This window comes from Lytechinus pictus, chromosome 2 (assembly GCF_037042905.1).
Source record: "Lytechinus pictus isolate F3 Inbred chromosome 2, Lp3.0, whole genome shotgun sequence".
Classification (NCBI taxonomy): Eukaryota; Metazoa; Echinodermata; class Echinoidea; order Temnopleuroida; family Toxopneustidae; genus Lytechinus; species Lytechinus pictus.
The window spans coordinates 62,449,528-62,457,318 of NC_087246.1; positions in this window are offsets into that span (position 1 = coordinate 62,449,528).

Sequence of the window (7,791 nt, forward strand, 5' to 3'; positions counted from 1 at the left end):
TTTAATTTTTTACACATTTGACAATAAGGACCAACTTGACTGAACCATATAGTATTAAACAATGCTAATTACACATGTTCAGGGAGGAATTAATCGATGTGTCCCTTAACAATGGGGAGAAAATTAGAATATTTCATATTTCCTATAATAAAATACAAAAGAAATAGTGAGTGGATGACGTCACCAGTATCCTCATTTGCATACCAAAACAGGATGTGCATATAACTGTTTTGTGAAATTAAGCGAAACTTTAAAATGTCTTAACTTTCTATTTTACATCGGATTTAGATGAAATTTTTAGAGTTATGCTTGTTTTTTTTTTTTCTTTTTATTCAAATCAGCTTTTTGTTGGGGTGGACTTGTCCTTTAAATGAGTCACATTACTATTCTTTGTAAGTTTATCTGTTTTTGTGGGTTTGTAGCAAAACATTGTTTTTAAATATCTAAATACTATTGTCCTTTTAAATGACAATGTCAGTTTTCATATTTTTTAAAACACTTTGTAATAGCCGACTACTAGTATAGCTGTGGTCTGAGAAAAATCGGTAGGGGTGTCCTCGTCTGATTATCCCCCCCCCCCCTCCTGCCCTAATGTCATCTTGGCAGCCTATATACCTCTTTCCATTGCTCGTATATACGTAAATCATTCTCCATGTGGGAGTCCCCGATAGTGATGGCATCTTAGTTATGCGTCATCGTGTGACCATTCTTCTTCAACATGTATCTCTGAGGATGTTTTCACACAGCTGGTAAGAACAGTACCGTCTCGTGTGTAAGTTATCGTAATTACATACAATGTACCAGGGAGTTGGGTCCACTCCTTGAATGTACCATCCTTCTATAAAGGCGTCACATCACAACCGTGTTCACACGGCTGACGCGATGCGACGCCGGAGGCCAAGAAGAAGGGAAAGTGAACATAGCCTAGATATCATCCGAATATCATCAGTATTTATCAAGCTCCACAACACCAAAATAGATCAGTGTTGTAAATGAATAGGTCTTGTTTCTCTGTTTGTCTGTCTGTATATAGGCTCATCGCGTTTATGCCATATATATAAATTTCCATACTTTCCAGTAACAGTAACACGATTGATTGCATTGACTACAATGTACAATCAATCGTTAAAAAATGTTCTACAATCATTGCTAAGCTTTGTGTTGTGAAGGTGATCCGGTCTCCTTTTTTAATTATTCTCGATCTGCCACAAGAGAGTAATAGGCCCATTTGATTCACTCGGAAACTCTGGCAGAGTTACTCTGCGCTCAGTCATGCCGACTTATCACCTCCCTCGTCCAGCCCACCGCTTCTCCCGTAACGCCGCTGAATCATTTCCATATCCATCCCATGTGCTTGTACTGCATCTCAAAGGCCAAGAGGTCAATCGGCTCACAATGTTCACATCAGGATCTGATATCCGAACAAGGTCGGATAGCATACACAGCACATGACATGGATCGTTCTGTGGCGCCAACCAGGTTTTGAATGGATTATTAGGCCTATATTCTCCCTTGTTCTGACTTCATTTCACTTGTCAAGGCAGATCATCGTGACTAATACCGTCTTTAATAGTGATTTAGGGGGAATCGCCCGTTTTCGGACGATTTAAAAAAAGAATAATAGTGTATAATTTTTGTCTGTCTGTAATTATGATTGTGTAGAGATTAACAGCCTCTATTCTATTACGTTATAAGTCCCGCTTGCCAAGTCAAATAAATTAGTATCAGCCCGATGGAAATTAAGTGAAACGTTTAACCAAATATTCACAAAAAACAGCATATGCCTCTTCGCCTGAATAATTATGATAGCCCTTGTTCTCAACTATTTTTCGCGTAACACACGTTACGCGCCTGTCCTGTGACGGGACTAAATATGTACGCCTTTTCTTATACACGCGTGATTAACAAACCTCGAGGAGGCATGTTCGGATGTTCTGTCTGTTCATGTGTTAGAATAAAGGGGGATTTACAACAAACAAAACAATGACTAAATGAATGAATAAATAAATAAATGAAAAAAATAAATAAATAAATAAATGAATAAATAAAGGGGGCAATCAGCTTACCTGAAATTGATATCACAACGTTAGTAGAAATAGCCTTAAAAAAATGAGAGGTTCTCGATTCAGATCTCCAAGATATTTACGGTCTTTATCCTCTCCAGACCATGCTGTCTCCAGTTCAATAGGACTAATCTATAACACATACACCCACAAACACACAACCTAGCTTCTTCCCGGATGTCATCAGCGCTGCCCCCTCGCCTTGGTCTGGCTGCTGCGTACACGAATGCCCGATGCCAACATGGAATGGGAACCATGCGACAGGATTGCATGCTGTTCGTTACAAAGTGACCTTAGGCGCTGTGGAAGATAGATGATGGGGGTAATATCACTCCTCGTTGTTATGTAGTGGCGGCACCGAGAAGGAGTCAAAGGGGTAGGATTCCCCCTCCTGGCTACCGATGCATTCCTCCCATCGTAACGCAGCAATTAGGCCTTTATATTCCACGCGACATGATGATCATTATAAGCTTTTTTTTGTATGCGTGTGTGCCTTATTTTTAATATTATTATCCTTTAAAAAGTATGTCTTTAAATATATTGATTTGTTTTCTTTAACTGATTTATTTTTACCATTCCATTATTCTTGAACGCCAAAAGTCCCCATGAAACAAACTGGCCTCGAAATATAAGACCAGTACTCAGTGGCGTACCTAGGATTTTCCACAGGGGGGGCAAAATCGGCCGCCAAAAAATTTGACAAGCAAAAAAAAAAAAAAAAAAAAAAAGGTCTTCAATAAAAAAAATTTAGGTTTTCGTACCAGAAAAAAATTTGACAAGCAAAAAAAAAAAAAGGTCTTCAATAAAAATAAATTAAGGTTTTTGTACCAGAAAAAAAATTGACAAGCAAAAAAAAAAAAAAAAAAAAAAGGTCTTCAAGCTCGTCAGGGGGGGCAAAAAAGGTCTTTTAAGCTCGTCAGGGGGGGCAGGTATATGTCTTTTGTATGGCCATAGGTCCATGATTTGGCTAAGCCATCAATCCTTTCATGTGCCCCACAAAAATGGTACCTACTGGTAGGCTAACAGAATCCATCACGATTCGTTAGCCTACATCCTCCATAATTAAAAACTGAATATACATTTTCAGTACTCTTGTGAACATGGCCCCATATCGATAACTCCGTATGGAGACGTGCAGTCGTCTACTCTTCTTACGTTACTCGATCCCCTTGGCTTTCGCCGGGGGCTTTCGATACCCTTACCCGCCTCCTCCACCGCCTCCTCATAGGCTTCTTTTCTGAATAGCCTGCAAGCACAGACCCTCGTTTTTCGCAATTCGCATCGTAAATAATACAGAGTCTGAAGCAAGGAGACTATAAATTCACTGTGTACCACGGCTGACAAAAACAGTCTTTGGAGTCTATACTTCACTCCAGACCTGATAATGGTTAGCCTCTTGTCAAGGCGCTGGCGGCTGCTTCCCGAGCGAAGCGAGGGATCCTAATTCGCAAAGCGAATTAAATCAGGGTACTCATGGATAATTCGTTTTTCATTCCCGATCATCGCAGAGCAAAAACGGAAATCAACCTCATGGTTCGGTCTTTGAAAACACAAAAACGAAATCACAACGAGAAAAACCTGTTGTGATTTTGTTTTTGGAGATCAAAAACAGAAGAATGAAATCAGAAATACTTTTGGACTCTTCCTGATTTCTCATTCTATACTTGTGTTTGTTATATATCAAAAACAAAATCAGAACACGCTTTCCGCTCCGTGATTCTGTTTGGAAAAACGCAGACAGCACTAGCGTACCTAGGATCTTCCAGGATTTTCGTCAGGGGGGGGGGGGGCAAACAAGGTATTTCAAGCTCGTCAGGGGGGGCAAGGATACGTTCTTTGCATGGGTGGTAGCTCGTCAGGGTGGGGGGCAGACTTTCTTTTCGGACCTTCACAGAGCAGGAAGTGGAAAGCGAGTTTCCGATTTCGTTTTTGCTGTCTGCGTTTTTCCAAACAGAATCACGGAGCGGAAAGCGTGTTCTGATTTTGTTTTTGATATATAACAAACACAAGTATAGAATGAGAAATCAGAAAGAGCCCAAAAGTATTTCTGATTTCATTCTTCTGTTTTTGATCTCCAAAAACGAAATCACAACAGGTTTTTCTCGTTGTGATTTCGTTTTTGTGTTTTCAAAGACCGAACCATGAGGTTGATTTCCGTTTTTGCTCTGCGATGATCGGGAATGAAAAACGAATTATCCATTAGTACCCTGATTGAATTAGGATATCCCTCGCTTCGATCGGGGAGCAACCGCCAGGGCCTCGACAAGAGGCTAGATAATGGTTAAAGTGTCAAATAATTTTATGAGTGTGCTTAGAGACTACTTTCTGAATGTGTTGATATCTCTTCTGCCATGTCTACTATCTCTTGTTCTCTCTCCCACTTCACCTCTTTTTACCTCCGGACTTTTCCTAATCTCTCTCTCTCTCTCTCTTCTCCTTCCGCTCATGACCCCTCTCCATCCATTCTCCCCCTGCATCCAAGGACACAAGCCCCAACGTAAACACGCACGCGCACTCCCCCACCTTCAAACAACACACAAACCCACACACGCTACATAAGAGTTTTGATAGCAGCTATATTTATATATCACGAGATAATTTACGTCTGATTAGTGAAATGTAGGAGATATTTGTGACATATAGAATTCCATTTCATCAACAAATGGCGTACAAAAATAAAAGGCCACGCGAGAATCGAAACGAGATATCCGTAATTTCTTTCTTAAAAAAAATATTAAAATACTGCAGAATGGTAATTTACAAATTACTTTGACAAGCATGAACGCGCGCGTACCATGATTACAGAGAGATGCACAGGGATGATGATAGTTACCTGCGATCAATAGTACACAATATCGATTTAGGGAGGGTCTCTCAACGTCATTGGCTTTAAATAAATTTACTCAAGATATCACAAATTCCATTGAAAATAAAACAACCGTAGGTATTTTCATCGACTTGTCCAAAGCATTCGACACCATAGATCATCATATTCTAAAACAAAAACTTTATCATTGTGGTATACGGGGAACGCCCTATCAGTGGATTGTGAACTATCTAACAAATAGTAAACAATTTGTCTCTGTTGATTCAATTAATTCAGTCATGTTAAATATTGTTTGTGGGATTCCACAAGGATCCATATTGGGACCATTATCATTTCTTATCTACATAAATGATATTCAATGCTCTTCAAATATTTTAACTTTTATACAATTTGCAGATAATACTAGTATTTTTTTTTTACTCATAATGATATTTCCTTTATAACCTACACGCTAAACAATGAACTGCAAAATCAAGCAATTGGTTAAAATGCAATAAATTAGTTATAAATATGTCTAAAACAAATGTTATGGTATTTAGTAACATTAATTATGATATTAAGGATATTAAATTACAAATGAATGGATTTCAATTATTACATATGAATCATTCAAATTTTCTAGGTATCTGTATTGATGAACTCATGTCATGGAAATATCATATCGAAAATGTCTGTGTTAAAATATCTCAAGGTGTCGGTATATTGTATCGCTTACGTCGAGTTCTCCCGCCTAAAATACATCCTTCCATTTATAATACCTTGTTTCTCCCACATATTTCATATTGTAACATTATCTGGGCTTGTTGTTCAAAATATCTATCTGATAGAGTATTCAAACTGCAGAAAAGAGCGGTTCGCCTGATTTCCAATTCTTCATATTATTATTCCCACTCTGCTCCATTATTTCATAAACTCAAACTATTAACTATGTATAAAATGAATCTACAAATTGGAATTTTTTTGTATAAATGTAAACATCCTCTACACCCTCCTCATATGTCTGATATATTTCCCCTTAATCTAGATTTACATTCTTATGAAACCCGTTCTCCCAATGACTTTCATTTTCCAAAGGTTTGAACATCATTATGCTAAATCCACTTTTATTCACTGGCCCTAAACTGTGGAGTTCCTTACCAAAAAAAAATTAAAAACTCAGTATCACTCCATTCCTTCAAACGTAATTTCAAAAAGTACCTGATTGATACAAATTTAACAAATAACAGTAGAGCTTGAAAATCAAACTTATCTTCTCTTTTTTTTTGTATTCTTTATGTCATTACAGGACAAGTCCACCTCAACAAAAAGTTGATTTGAAAAAAAGGAGAAAAATCCAACAAGCAAAACACTGAAAATTTCATCAAAATCGGATGTAAAATAAGAAAGTTATGGCATTTTCAAGTTTCGCTTAATTTCACAAAACAGTTATATGCACATCCTGGTCGGTATGCAAATTGGCAGACTGATGACGTCACCCACTCACTATTTCTTTTGTATTTTATTATATGAAATATGAAATATTCTAATTTCCTCCTTCTTGTCAAGTGAAACAAAGTTTTATTTCTCCCTGAACATGTGGAATTACCATTATTTTAACAGTTTATGGTTAAGTTAAGTTGGTCCAAATTGTCAAATTTGTAAAAATTGAAATATTGTATTATTCAAACAATAAAAAACAAAAGAAATAGTGAGTGATGGACATCATCGACTTTCTCATTTGTATATCGCTGAGTTGTGCATTTAACTGTTTTGTGAAAAATAAGCGAAACTTTAAAATGTCATAACTTTCTTATTTTACATCCGATTTCGATAAAATTTGCAGCGTTATGTTTGTTTGATTTTTCTCTATCGATTCAAATCAACAATTTTCTGGGGTGGACTTTACCTTTAAGTTATCATTCTTTATTCTTTTTCCACACGTCACGCTATTTGATTTCATATGACTGTGTTGATTTTTCTTAACTATTATTTTGAAAGTTATGAATGAGAGCCATATTCACATGCTATATATTGTTAAGAAATTTCTATTTTGATAGCACTTATCTGTTTATTTTATGTTAGGTGCCTGATTTTAAGACTTATTTGTCTTCTTTGGCTCCCCCACAATATACATTTCTTTGTATTATTTTTTAATACCCTACTCGGTTCACTTTCATTTCCTTTTCAATTATGTTTGTTTCCTATTTTGTACATATTTGTAATGTTTTTATATTATTGTGGAAATAAATGATTTAATTTGATTTGATTTGATCTTTGCGTTTCTTAAGTTATCAATGAGATGACGGGCAGAATTTATATATAATTGGAAGAATTTATCAACAATATTAATGCTAAACTCAAATTCAGGTAAATGGAATCTAACAAAAAAAATTGTTAACTTATATACATGTACATGGAAAGAACTTGTACACGATTACCCCTGTTACCTGATACTTCTTGGAGCTTGTATTGACAATGTCCTTACTCTTCCAGAGCACTTACGCACCGTCCTCTCACAATCACTGAGTCATCCGCGGTGGGTCTTTATTAGGACTAGTTAGCGAACATGCGTGAATGGACTCAGTTTTCTTCATAGTTGTATTGTAAATACTACAATCCTACTCCGTGACTGAAACAAAATGGAGACCTTCAAAGTTGAACTAAAGACCTATCCCGGGGGGGGGGGGCAGTCATATGTATTGCTGTACACACGCGTGACCCAAAAAACGCGTTTAAAAGGGTGTTTTTCAGTTTTGGACGCGGTCCGCGCGTGGACTCGTTAAGGGTATCAAAAACACTGATTTTTAAGAAAAAGGGTGGATTTGAAAGACTAGTCAATGGTCAATCGCGGGGTCAAACGTATTTAGGGTATGTTTTTTCCCCAAAACTTTTTTTAAAGACTAGCCAAACGTGTTTAGGGTA